This window comes from Mesocricetus auratus, unplaced genomic scaffold (assembly GCF_017639785.1).
Source record: "Mesocricetus auratus isolate SY011 unplaced genomic scaffold, BCM_Maur_2.0 Super-Scaffold_100691, whole genome shotgun sequence".
In the NCBI taxonomy this organism is placed as follows: domain Eukaryota; kingdom Metazoa; phylum Chordata; class Mammalia; order Rodentia; family Cricetidae; genus Mesocricetus; species Mesocricetus auratus.
The window spans coordinates 29,903,608-29,918,896 of record NW_024429267.1 but is presented as its reverse complement, the minus strand read 5'-3'; positions in this window follow the sequence as shown (position 1 = coordinate 29,918,896).

The window sequence follows — 15,289 nt, the reverse complement described above, 5'->3', positions numbered from 1 at the left end:
AGACTGGTCCTATTTATTGGATACATTTGTCAGCCTCCCCTAAGAAGGTAGTGACCCCTTACTATGATCTCATTTTACAATTGTTGTGGAAGGCGCACAAGTTTAGCATTCAAACCTTTGGAAAGAGTCCTGATAAAATTATCCTTCCTTATGGTAGGGAGGAGGTGGAACATCTACAGATCTTCCATGATGGGTGGACCCTGTTTATTACATCTACAGGCACTCAGTTTGATAACCAATATCCCAACAGCCCCTTGATGTCTTTTTTCAAACAACACCCTGTGATCTTTCCCAAGATTTTAAAGGAGAACCCTCTAGTTGGAGCTCACTCAGTCTTTACAGATGGCTCCTCCAAGGGTTTCGCAGTGGTGGTTTCTTCTCAGGTGCAGAAGAGGGTACCCATAGGGCAGATATCAGCACAACCCGCCGAGTTGTTTGCTTGCTTGATGGCTTTCCAAATGTTTGAGGGAGAGCCCTTTAATTTATATACTGATAGTGTTTATGTTGCCAACATTGTTAGACCTTTAGAAACTTCTCCATATGTTCTTCCAACCTCCCAGGTTCGTTCCTTATTAGTTCAGCTCCAACATCTTATTTGGCAGCGCATCCACCCTGCTTATGTGGGATTTATTCGTGCACATACTAACCTTCCAGGACCCCTTGCCCAGGGCAATCAAATTGCTGACTCCTTGACCCGCCCTAGGGTCTTATTTACTCAGGAGCACCTTGCCCACCAGCTCCATGAGCGGTATCATCTAAATGCCCGCTCCATTAAATTTCACACTCGGTGCCCCTTATCCATAGCGACACAGATTACCTCTCAGTGCCCTGATTGTGCCCCTTATCATAATTTTCCCAATGAGGGGGTAAATCCCCGGTGCCTCAGGGCCAACTATCTCTGGCAAATGGATGTCACTCACCTGCTGCAGGCAGGGAAATTAAAATACATGCATGTCTCGGTGGATACGTATTCTAAACTGATTTTTGCCTCTCTCCACTCAGGAGAGAAGATTAAAGATGTTATTTCTCATTGCCTGCAGGCCTTTGCCTACATGGGCGTTCCCGATGCCCTAAAAACGGACAATGGCCCTGCCTATGCCAGCAATCGCGTTGCTGCCTTTTGCAGGGAACATCACATTGTCCATTCTTTTGGTATTCCTCACAACCCCACGGGACAGGCTATTGTGGAGCGCACCCATGCCACTCTCAAACAGTATTTTAAGAAAATAAAAAAGGGGGAGTATGCTACCTCCCCCAATATTCAGTTATCCACCATACTTTACATTTTAAATTTTTTGACCATAGACCGTAATAATTTGTCTGCTATGGAGAGACATTGGAACAAACCCTCCCAGTCCTTGGGATGGGTCAGATGGAAGGACTTAATTACAGGAAAATGGCAGCCACCCACGCCCCTATTAGCTAGGATCCGAGGGGCTGTTTGTGTTTTCCCTCCAGGAAGTGAGAAGCCTATTTGGGTCCCTGAACGGTGCATCAGGCATGTCGACCCCATTACTACTCCGGATACTAGGAATGCTCACCATGATAAAGATGATCCAACCATTGCTGAACACTCAGGTAAGGGAAATATGGGCGTTGGTAAGGATTCCCCCCCATGTTGATGCCAGTTGGTCGTTCCAGCTCCCTGTTCATCAAGTTTTATAACACCAATAATACATTGGGAGCGGCTGCCGCCAATGAGATTAAAAAGTCAGAAACTAGACATTCTGAGTTTCCCCCTCCTAAGCCTGATACCAGGGTCAGGAAGTAGGGGAATCCAAGAGATTGCCAGCGGCATATGCCTTTAATCCCAGTGGCATACGCCTTTAATCCCAGCGGCATACGCCTTTAATCCCAACACGCCTTTATGAGGGAACATCCTGGGTTGAAAGTTGGATTGGAAATGGGTGAATAGCCGGGCGTTGGTGGCACACGCCTTTAATCCCAGTACTGGGGAGACACAGGCAGGCAGATCTCTTGAGTTCAAGGCCAGCCTGGTTTACAGAGCAAGTTCCAAGACAGCCTCCAAATAATACAGAGAAAAAAAAATTGGTAACAAGCTGGGCGGTGGTGGCACACGCCTTTAATCCCAGCACTTGGGAGGTAGAGGCAGGAGGATCTCTGTGAGTTCGAGGCCAGGCTGGACTGACAGCCTCAAACAATACAGAGAAACCCTGACTTAAAAAAAAAATGGGTGAAAAAAATTTTAACAGTAAAGAGGTACTGGTATTAAGTAAAGAAAAAGACAAAGGTATATACAATGGAAATGTTTGTTTACATTTAAGTTCTATTTTGTGAGTCATCTCTAAAAACTTTTGGCCAAAAGCTTGGCCTCTCCACCTTGCATCTACAGTTACAAGGAGTAGGTACGGCTGTACCCCATGACTGTAGCTCAAATGGAGGAATGATAAAGAACATACAGGACTTTTTAACCCTTTTAGTTCAAGGATTGGCTGGAGTTGTTCTTTTACATAGATTTCAATTAAGGAAGCTTCATTGCAACAGACTAATCATGACCTAGGGAAAAAGGATGATTGAAAGATGCATGTTCTGAATGTATGGTGTGGCCACACCGGTATGTATGAAATGTGATTGTGAATGCGTGACTGTGAACTGCTTATATGATTAAAAGGATACTTAAATCCCTTCAAAAATAGTTAAGAAGCTACCTAGATTGCTTTAAATATAGACAAAAGGAACATCCAGCCAGTCTGTTAATGTTTTAACAGAAAAATTTAAGATGCAAATGAGGCCTTGTCAGCTAGTGAGAGCTCTACAGGTTAGATTGGGAAAGACTGCTCACAGACTTCAAATAATTTTCAAAAGTTATTTGGACACAGTATAGTTTACAATCTTTGAGTGATTTTCAGAAGTTTTTGGGAAATATTTAATGGATATGTCCTTTTTAATGGGCATCTACAAATAATCTAAGTAGTAATCCCAATTTACCTAGATAGTCAACCAAGGAGGGTAGATAAATCCTTCTACTGTTATGGTCCAGCTTCAACAGTTCAAAAAATTTTTTTTAGAAAATAAAAAAGGGGGAATAATGTCCCCAGTCCCCATATGACTCATCAAATAATACACTCCTCATTTAAAAATTTTATAATGTGAGTGCCAGTGAGCTTCAGACAGATTCTGGCATGATGGAACTTGAGCAACCATTGCTCAGGTCAAATGGAGACATCCATGCACTAAACAGTGGAGAAGACCCTAATTTGGGGTCGAGGGCATGTTTGTGTTTTCTTGTAGGAAAAGAATAAAAGCTTCGGCATGGAGCAGAGAAAAACTGGACCTGAGACCATGGGAGCCTACCTAAGCCAGTTTGAGTGAGATCTCCTAAATCAGTGTTCCTGACCTTTGCTGTCATCGAATCTAGAGCCCAAGAAAGAAAGAAAACAGTCGGTTTGAGATTTCCAGTTTCTCAACAGACCTGCTGCATCAACCTTCCGGACCCATGAGTTTTCATCGTGAAGCCAATAGAGAAAAAAGGACCCATTTAAAACATTTGGACATTGGTATGGACTGTGATGAGGGGCAAAAGCCTCTTTTCAGTAATTGAACAGGACATGGTCACTTGAAATATCAGACTTGATGGTTCCTGTTTCTGGAATCACGACTAGGCCAGTGTATTTTTCTAGAGAGATGCAACTTGTCCTAATGCGACAAAAAGGAGACTTTGACTCAAGTCGCATAATCAGCTGACGTTAAATCAACAAACTGCATCACCACAAGAACAAATTGGTGCTCTGTGGATAGTGCAACAAGCCTATTGTTCATATTTTTCATAATGCTACATGTGTAACATCAATGATTGTACCTAATGTATCTGGGCAAGTGCACTTTCTAAATGCTTTCCTGAGCAGATCTTGGAACAATTGTAACTTTATCAAATTGTAAATGTAAGTCACATGCGGGTTACCCTTGTAACAGAATGTAAATCACGTGCATGTTACCCTTGTAACAGATGAAGGCTGGTAGAATGTTATGGCCCAGATCTGGTGATGGGTACGGTGATGGAGAGGCGCTATGTCAATGGGGGTCCTGGAAATGGTGGCAGTGGCGGTAGGCATTCTGGCTTTATGCCGAGCTCAAACGTGCCTTGTTCCAGAGGCAAGAGATCCGTAACCAAGTATTGCTTAGTTTAGCCCATGGCAATCCCGATAGCCATGAAGGTTGGTTACAGATGATTTAAAGTTGGGACGCTCTGTTGACGGGCAACCTGTGGGGAAGACCCCTCCCGCCTAAGACAGGGGTTCGAGGTCCCCCAAGGACGGGAAAGGGAGGGTGACCCTACTTGACCTAAGCCAGAAGTGCCTCATTTAAAAATAAAAAGGGGTGAATTGTGGGAACACCAGACCTTGAGCAGAGACCCACTTCCCCTTCTGCCTGGGAGTAGGCAGCTGTAAGACAATGTTTACTAAAAACATGTTTACTAAAAACAATACAATGCCCGGGGGCAATAAGTTCCTGGAAAAGGCCTGCCCAGAGAAACCACCCTGACCTCAACCTTGTCCAAAGACTAACCGCCTCTTCTGCCACGCCCAGATCAGTTTTTGGTGTCAGAGCAGAACCAGCCAGGGTAGAGGAGAGAGCAGAAGCTTCTCTGGTGGGAGCCTTTCTTAGGAAGTTTTCTTGAACCTTTTTGGGGCCTGCTTAAAGTTCTCTTTACATCGTTGAACGAGTCTCTGTGTTGTCAATCCCCGACACCCTCTGCACGTTCTCGGACACAGGCCGAGCAGCAGACGCCACAATTGGAAAGGAACTCAGTAGGATGTATCTGTAAATGTCTATTTAAATATTTGTAACAATTAAAATTAATATATCAAACATAAAAACTTTACTTACTTAATTGATTTTTTAAAGATATTGATCCGGTGTTATGAACATGTTAGAAGACATTTACCTAGTGTTATTATGTATTGGGTTCAAAGTTGAAAGTCATATGCATAGAGTGACATATCTAATTTTGTGGAAAAAATCTACAATGTGTATATACATAAGCACAGACAGGCAGCTTCCATTCCACAGCAAATCCTCATAATCTTACTGAAATCATGTAAATGATAGCAGCCTTGAGTCCTTTTAGTCAGGTGAATTCCTTGGCAATGAGAAATTTTGCTATGATTCTAGTTGTATGGAAAATATGAGCTAATAGTTAAATCCTGAGGGCTTGAATTTGTAAAATGCCCTATTGTCAAGTGACACAGTTGCTCACACTGTAAAGTGTTTAAATATGTTTTGCTGTCCAAACTTTAATTGCCCTCCTTTGGAATTATCAGTGGCATATTATTTGTATACAACATATAAGAAAATTTTGCTTTTATTTTTGCCTTTACACTTGTTGTAAGTCAGTCATGGGTCAAGGAAGACCTCAAAAGAGTGGGGTAGTATAAAAAATTGCTAATTGTGTCTGATGGTTAACATCTTAGCACATTTGATTGAATAAATGGGCTACCTTCTCTCTTAAAGAGAGATATTGATGTCACTTGCTTTATCAGTTGACTCTTCCTTTCATAATCCAATTCTCTGTAGCATGTGGTGTGTTTGTCAGTGTTTTCCCACATTAGTCACATTTTTATCAGCCCTTTCCAATCATAACACTGCCTTATCAACCAAAAGTAGACAATATTGGAAATTAAAATCCTTTGTTGTTAAAACAATATTCTGTAGTTCTAGTTTATGCATTTACAAGCAGCTCCTTATCTTCTAAAATTCTGCCATGAAATATCAAAAATTCAGGCTCCTCTTCAGATTCCATTTTTAATTATAATTCTTGTTTAGTTATTTTAATCACATCTGCAGTTACTTTCTCTCTGTAATCCTGAAGTCTCTAATGCCACACAAAGTAGTTAGGACAAGCCTTTTCCAAATCCCTGCCTGCAATAATATTTTAAATTCTTACCATTAAGTACTCTTATGGAAAAATTAAGCCTTTCTTTATGTATGTTTGAGTGTCTACATTAATGTATGTTACAGTGTGGGGCTACCCAGGGAGTTCAGAAGATGGCGTTGAATCTCTCTGGAGTTGGAGCTACGTTTGTTTGTGGGCTATCCACTGTAAGTTCTGGGAACCAAACTGGGATCCTCTAGAAGAGCAGCAAACACTCTTAACTGCTGAACCTTTCCTCCAGCCTCAGAAATGCTCTGAATGACACCGAGAATATCAAAGCTTTTCCAAAAAAGGTGCAATTTTATGAGCACAGATCTATCAGAGGAATCACTCTTCTTGTTCTTGCAGGTATATCATTCAGCAAAGAAAATGAAATTCTAAATTACCTATTGATCTGTGGGTTGTATGATGGATACATGGTTTGTTATTAGGCATAGAGTCAATGTCACTTTCACCCTATCTCCAGCTTGAGTGACCAGTGCATTGTTGGTGATCAGTGATATTTTGAAAGGTGATATATCATTTTTCTTAAAAGTGGCTCTAAAATATTCAGTGAACCATAGTAGCAACAGGTGTCCTGAATTCTAGGTTTTGTTATTCTGATCATAGAGCACTGGTGAGGACCTGTAGAATGCCTTTTAAGGACCCCTGGGTTTTCACAATAGTAAATGAACTTGAACTCCCCAAAACATATAGCTGACCCTTTGATGTTTTGAAACTAAGTATTGAAACCATTAACTTCTGCTTCTTAGACACAAAAGCTCTCAACCAGTGGTTCTCAACCTTCCTAATGCTGAGACCCTTTAATGCAGTATTTTGTGTTGTGGTGACCCCCAATAATAAAATTATTTTTGTTGCTACTTCATAACTGCAATTTTCTACTGTTACGAATAACAATGTGAATTTTTAAAAATAAAGGTTTGCCAAAAGGGTCATGACCCACAGGTTGAAAACCACTACTTCAGTAGTAAGCTGCTGCCAAGACGTGGAGAATTTTGTTGTTTGTTTTCATGACTTCATGGACAAGTCTTCTAGAGTGTCTCTGGTGATCTCTCCATGAAAATTTGCTGCATTATTTTCCTGGTTAACTTTTATCAACTTGCCACAAACTACTTATTTGGGAAGAGGAAACTCAATTGAGAAAATATCCTTAACAGACTGGCCTGTGGACAAGCCTGTGGGGACATTTTCTTGATTAATGATTGATGTGAGAAGTTTCAGTCAATTTGGGTGGCACTATCCCTGGGTAGGTAGTTTTGGGATATTGAGGGATATCAAGCTACACAGGGTAGGGATGTCACATGATATTTATTTAGGGAGAAGTCACTCACATGAGAAGCTGAGAACCTAAGGTCAGTGTTCCTCTGCTCTCTCCGAGACTGGACCAGAACCCTAAGAGAGATCACATCTCTTTTCTCTCAGCTTTTATCTCCTTTACCTTCTATGTATCTGTGATCACACTGAATGGGCGTGGTCAGTGCTACAGGTACCTAAGATCTCTCCCTACATTGGGGTATGTAGTAAAGCAAAGAGCAAGCCATGAAGCAGCATTCCTCTATGCCTCTGCTACAGTTCCTGCCTCTGGGTTCTTGCCCTGACTTCCCTCAGTGATGGACTGCTATCTGAATATGTAACATGAACTAAATTACCTTTCCTCCCCAGGTTGCTTTTGGTTATGGTGTTTTATAATGTTCATAAGCTCCAGGTAAGACAGTTACCTTACTTTCCAAGTTTCTTTGTTACTTATATTACTTTCTCTAAGTCTCATGATCCACTAACCTCTGTTATACTCAGACTTTTCTCCTATAGCTTCCATAGGTTTCTTAGAGAATTAGTATCTTCTTTATATTTCCTATTTGTTAGATGCAGTTTTGTTTATTTTGATCATGTGTATAAACCACTAAAACTTTCCACATCGGTAATGGAGTAATTTTGCTTTGTTATTACTAATGAGTTAACTGGACCAAGTCTTAATTTACTGCAAGAATTTCACTTTGCCTTCATAACTTGGCTGACTGGCACAGTAAGCCTACTTCTCAGAAGGTCTTAGCTTTTGACATGCCTTTCCAGTAAGCTTAATTACTTCAAGCTTTTGAAGCAAGAGGCATGTGACTCTTATGTTCACTTGACCTTTAGAGGCTGCTGTGAGGTTAATATGCTCCTCTGAGAGTACTGGGCCATAGGAGAAAAGAAATATGGGAATGGCTGGGTAAGAACACATAACACTTGTCAGCGACGCCTACCATCTTCCATAGGCATGCTTCAAGGGCCATCAAAGCAATTACAGTATTAACAACAAAGTTCACTAATGACACATATTAAAGACAAAATGACTAAAGTAGTAGAGGAATTACCAAACTGCGTTACAAAGAAATAGAGAATTTATTATTGGGAAAATGCAATGGTAGACTTGCTGAAGTCATTAATTTGTAAGGCAGGCACCGTCTGTGAAGTGAAGCAAAGTAAAGATCAGTAAATCACGTACTTTCTCTATTTGGGAAGCAAAGACTTCCAGGTACTGACTTCACAGGTGTTCACTTAAGTTGTCCACCAGCTACCTGCAACCCTCCAGAAATTTTATGTGCCTTTACAGCATGGGGCAGGTTAGATTCACACACCACTGAAAATGCTGGACATTTCTATAGAAATGTTAAGTCCATTTAAATATAGGTTTTAAAGCCCTTTAAAGGCAAATTAAATTGTTGAAAGCCATATCCATGAAATGTCAAATGTACAAAAGCCATGGAAATAATGATACTTCATGAATTTCAATAAAATTTTACTTTTATTCCCAACTAACATGTGAGTCCCTGGTAACTTTATAGCTATGCTTTTGAAAGGTTAATGCATACTGATATATTTAGCAATAAAATATACAGAGTACCAAATTTGCATGTGAACTAAGAGTGGTATTTTAAAACTTTTTTGAGACATTCTTCTCTGATACATTATCTATTGTTCACCTGAATTCAAATTTTGTTTTATATTTTGTTTGGCAACATGGTTTTGATATTGATGAATCTGTGTTAAAATGTGATGGTTAAAAATGTTAAGAAAATGAGAAAATGACCACAACTGAATCCTCTTACCTGATTGATGGATGAGTTACTACAGTATGAAAATCATCAAAGCCAGATAATATATCAAAAGTAGAATCTGCATTTAAAAAGCCTTATTACCTATCAAAATATGTTAATTTAATGACTATCTGTTCCATTTCAGAAACTGTACACAGTATTCCAATGTGTCCATTCAGCAGAATTCTCCTTGGAACTGAGTGGGGAAGCTCTGCCATTCAAAAGAGACAGTGTTTTGGAAGTGATGGCATTTTGGAAACGATTAGTGATCAGAGAGGATACTTAGCTCAGAATCTCAAGAACCATTTTTTTAATACTTAAAGGCTAACAGGAGGCTAATGTGTAGAGAACACATTGTCCCCCCAAGAGGAGGAAGAGGCATCAAATTAAGAGTTAACATTGCACCCTAAGCATTCCCTGACAAAATAAACTACAGTCCCTGAGGAAAATGACTGATTTCAACAATAGGTGGAAATGTATCTATATCACCAGAAAAGAATACTGAGGAAATAATGTGGAAATGTCCCTGAGATACAAGAGTGAAATTCAAGAACCAACACAGGCTTATATAATAGTAATGCATTATAAATTGTTAAGTAAAATTGGATTTCATGAATTTCCTTTGAAAATATTAGTTAGAGATATATAGACATACATATTACATATAATAAATACTTGGATAATAGTTGATAAATAGATGATAAATCATGATATAGATAGTAGGTAGATGGATGATGGATAGATATATATATATATGGATAGATGACATATAGATCAATTGACAGATAGATAAACAGACAGACAGACAGACAGATAGATAGATAGTTACTGGTTATGTCATGTTAAATAAACTTGAAGAGGAGATAGGCGTCTAAAGAGAAATACACATGCAATCTGGAACCAAGGATCCCTTCTCCCCAGGAAAGGACTAATTACCATGTCTTTCCCCCAATTTTAATTTAAATTAGAAACAAGCCTCTTTTATGTGTCAATCCCAGTTCCCTATCCTGCCCCTTCTCCCCTGCTCCCCACCAACCCCCTATCCCAACTCTTTTCTGCTCCCCAGAGGGAGTGAGGCCTTTCATGGGGGATTTTCAAAGTCTGTCATATCATTTGGAGCAGGGCCTAGAACCTCCTCCATGTGTCTAGGCTGAGAGAGTATCCCTCCATGTGGATTGGTCTCCCAAAGTCCATTCTTGTATTACGGATGAATACCGATCCAATGCCAGAGGCTCCAAAGATTAACCAGACCTCCAAACTGACATCCTTGTTTAAGGGGTATGCTTATCCTGCTTATAACTAAATGTACAACCAATCTAGCTTTTTTGTCATATATTGCAAGATGGTCACAGGTGAGTGGTGGGGACCAAGGAGAAATTAGAAAATTAGACTTCTTTTTTTCCAGGTTTTGTCAAATTGTAAACAAATCCATTTCTTTAACAGTTTGTTTCTGAATTAATCTCATTACCCCTCAAGGAAACTTCTTGCAACAGACAGAGGTTTTTACAGAAAAGTATAAGTAATCAAAATGCAGAGTTATAGAGCCCAGCCCTAAATGATACATCTACAATAAACACCTGCACCTAAGACCCAGGGACCATTATGAAAGAGGGATGCAAAAAGATTTTACAAGCAAAAGGATCAGAGAATTTTTGTGAGACTGTGTATACTAGGAATGTCAGAATCTGGCAAATAAAGTCTCACCACTACGACTACCTAAACATGAGTTGAACAGGACTACATGAAATTGACACGCTAACATGGAAAAGCTAAGGTGGAAGGGGAAAGATCATAATGCTTCAGCTCTAGACAAAGAAGTACAGACATGTAAGGAATGCTGAAAGTAGGAGAAATAGTTCTTCTCAAAAAAGAGAACAATTAGTTACCCAGTACCAAATCCAATACCGAATGGTTAGCATATTGTATTTAGTTAGGAACACACACACACACACACACACACACACACACACACACAGACTAATAACATTGATAAGAGGCTATGACATAAAGAGCAAGGATACCCATTTGGATGGTATGGAAGAGGACAAGGAAGAGGGAAATGACGTCATTATATTATGATCTCAAATAGATTGTAAATATTGGATAAGTAGAGAGGGTAATAGAAATTCAATTTACATACAATAATGTTAAGACTCTAAACAGTGGAGCTCTGAGAGTGGAGTTAATGTATTATATAATATATAGTATATAACAATGTAATAATTAACACATATAATATGAAACAAAGGAGAGTAACACTACGTGTGGTGTTTTGAACGAGAATGGCCTCCATAGGCTCATATATTTGAATGTTTGTTTCCCAGTTTTAGATTATTTAAGAAAGATAGGGGAGGACGACCTTGTTCGAGGAGGGTTGTCACTGGAGGAGGGCTTTGAAGTTTCTAAAGCCCATGCAGGCCCTGTCTAGCTCTTTTCTTCCTACTGCCTGGAAATTAGGACATAAGCTTTTAGCTACTGCTTCAGCAACATGCTTGCCTCCTTACTGCCATGTTGTTTGCCATGATGATGATGGATTAACCCTCTGAAATAGTAAACCCCCCCAATTAACTGTTTTCCTCTGTAAGTAGCCTGGGTCATGGTATCTGAACACAATAGTAATCCTAAGACACAAGACAAGGAATGTTTTAAAAGATGATAGGGTGGCGACATAGTGGATAGAGGGTCAACCCAAACTAAGCATACATGGAAATTCCACATAGAAATCTACTACTTTGTAGGCTAACTAGAAATATGACTTTTAAAAAGTCACTTCAGTGGCTAGAACTACTTGCTGCTTTTACAAAGGACCCCAGTTCAGTTCCCAGCACTCACATCTGGCAGTTCAAAGTACATGTAGCTCCAGGTCCATGGGACCTGGTGTTCTTTCTGGCCTTCACATGAAACTTCACACACACACACACACACACACACACACACACACACACACACACACACACACACACACGCATGCCCGCACATATTCACAGGTTTAGAAAATAATAAAATCTTGAAAAAGGAGCTTTAACAGAGTTTCACATAAGACATGTTTTAAAATACAGTTCTCAGTGCTCAGGGTAGGGAACCACCTCATGAATTGTTTTCTAGATAGCTTCTAGAGGCTTTCAAACAATACAAGCCATTGCCATCATTCTTGGTTGCCTGCCATAACTAGATAGTAAGATGCCATTGTTGATGACTTCCATGTTTTGGGAAAAATAGAGAGAAATCAAGCTGGGCATGATTTGGAAGCATCTTCTCTTCCAGATACCATTTATAGTGCTGAAAAAGGATATGCAGGTTGGGAAAAAAGTCATCAGTAGTCCCACTCTGCTGTAGATCTTTCCCGCAATAACACAAAACTGGAAGGTACAATATATCCACTGGTACAATAGTGGCACAAATGTTCAAGGGGGTAACAAACTGATTCCTGGTTAGATTTGAGACCTGCTCCTTGGGGGGGGTGGAGCATGATACTATAGACTTGGTCAAAAGCCTATGACTAGGGAGGTCACAGGCCCTATAGGACAATCTACTGCTAACATTTTGCTAAATGGATATGTAGTCAAATTGCTGATTATATTTTTACGTTTATAGCCAGAGACTCTCGTCATTTTTGTCAGGGAAGTTTTTGATGGCAGTGGATGATGGGCAAAGCAGTGACTCATAACTGGCAAAAGAGTGGAAATAAGTGACTACTGAGTGATTGACTACAAACAAGACATCCATTTCACTTCCTCTAAGACCCAGGGAGCATCACTGAAGAGTCAGTGGATAGGGAAGAGTGCTATAGCACCATCTTCTGGATATGACAGAGCCACTGAGACAAGGAACACATAGCAGTTGTGATGACTTGCATAGACCTGTACCCAAATAAATATAACATAAAACATAGCATAACAAAATATTATATATATATATATATATATATATATATATAACAATAATATAAATACAGAAAGAGAGGACAGGAGTCTAAGAAAGATTCTAGCTGGGAAGAAGGGTGTAGTGGGACTGGGGAGGTTATGGAAGAGGGAACTGAAGAATGTGATCACAGTGCATTATATACAATCATGAAATTTTTAAAAATAAAAATAAATAACTAACATCCTAAAATTCACAAACATACATTTAAAATGCAATATGAGATCAAAGTCTGAAAAAAGTAGAAGTTATATTTTGTTATAGGAGAAATTGCTCAATAGTTTGCCAACATTTTAATAAAATATGATTGAATTAGTACAAAAAAGAATCCACAAACTACTTATGAGTGTTGATCTTTATTATTTGTGGATTCCATACTTTGAGATTTTCATACATTTTAAAATTTGTTTGTGACCTGAAAATCAGTGGCTGTGGCTATTGAACTATTCATGGATACATGCAAAATGAGAGAAGCCTGACAGACATGTTCTCAGCTGTGGCAGAACAAAATGATTATTTGGCCTTCTTATTTCAGCTTGGCTACATTAAGCACATGTGATTTTATGATTTTAATAACTAGTTATTTTTATTTTGTGCTTTTATTTATGTTTCATTGTTTGAAATGTCCCTAAAATGAACCAGTGAAGTCCTTTATAAAGTTCCTGTGAATAAGAAGGTTATAAGTATGCAAGCTAGGTAAGTGTCCCACAGGTTTAAATGTTATCAGCTCTAAATGAACACCAGTGAATTGGTAAGGCATGCTGGATAAGAAACCCTTAAGCAAACAAAACCAATCTTAAAACCAAGTTCTGAACTTACTGATTATTTGAGATGTTGTGATCAGATGTGAATTCTATTAAGGATAGAGGTCATGTTTATAACTAAAAGGTACTACAGCGTGTTTTCACATTAGGTAGAAAACTGATCTTTGACACCCATCAGGGAATCAGATCAATGTTGTTCAGCCTTTATCAGAGAAGTTTCTTCTTGCAGTAGATGGGAACAAAAACAAAGAACCACAATGGGACAATGTGTAGAGACTGAGAGACCTTGAAACCCTCAGTCCTAAATGGGATGTCTTCTTTAAATCCCTCCCCTCCGGGCTCAAGGAACCTTCAGTAAGAGGCGGTAGAAAGAGTGTAAGAACTAGCGGGGATGGACACTGCAATGAAACAAGGACTTCTAAACAGCACGATGGACACACACATGAACTCATAGAGACTGTGGCTGCATGCATAGGGCTTCTGTGGGTCTGGACCACATGTAGTCCCATTGCTGAGGGAGAAGTAGACATAAGCTCCTATCAATTGGCAACTTATAGTAAATGAAAAATTAGTTTTTTCCAAGGAAGTTTCACTGGGTTTACGAACCACTTGTAAGGTCCCCTGCCCAGCAGTACATGGCCAGCACAAAAATGGACTCAATGGGATTTTTAGAGATTGTTTTGTCTCATAGTGCTTTGGCAGAACATTGTCTTTTTACTACCTTACAGGTCCTTTGTGTATGTACTATGGCTTCTGGCTTGTGCTTTTGTGGGATTTCTGAATGTATGAACATGTGTGTCCCTGTCTATATGTGCTTTTTCTTTGGCTTGTCATATTCCGGTTTGCTTAGTTTTGTTTTTTATTATACTATTTTAGTATTATTCTTTTGATGTCTTTTTTTCTAACAAGGGGTGGAGATGTGAATGGGAGGGGAGGTGGAGAAGATCTGGGATGAGTTGTGAGAGGAAAAATCATAATCAGAGAATTGAACAAAAACATTTTAAATAAAAGAAATAACTTTTAATTAATGTTGTACATTAATACTTTGTCATAATGATTATATCACATTTTTTCTTTCATTTATTCCCCTCCACAATGGTGTGCTTGTGAACATGTCCTTTCTCCTCTTTTTGACCCTTATCTTTGCAAGGATAGCACCTGGGGTCTTTCTATATCTGGGTTAGATATTCAAAGTTCCTTTGGGAATTCTACATTTGGCTGTTACATCTTAATCCTGTAATTCTCCCTTTTCTAATTTCCCCTTTACATTTTGAGGCGAAAACTAGCATGGCATATTTTAAGATGTCTGAATATACACTTTCCCCCCCCCCCCCCATGAATGAGAAATTACATAATTAAGTCTTCTACTCTTCTAAGAACCCTATTCAAGAGTCACAAATACCAGGGAGCTATCCCAAGAAATGGGGCAGAAACAAAACATTTTATCTAAGAAAGCATAAACTCTTGGTGGTTTTCTGTTACTATATATTAAGAAGTTACTTGACTATTATATCTGTTAATTCTTTGAATTTCTGGAGCCTGAGTCATGTGCCACATAACATCACAGTTTCCTTCCCTGTTACACTGGGGGGGAGGAGCATAACAAATTCCCCTCTGTGGACAAACGCCCATGA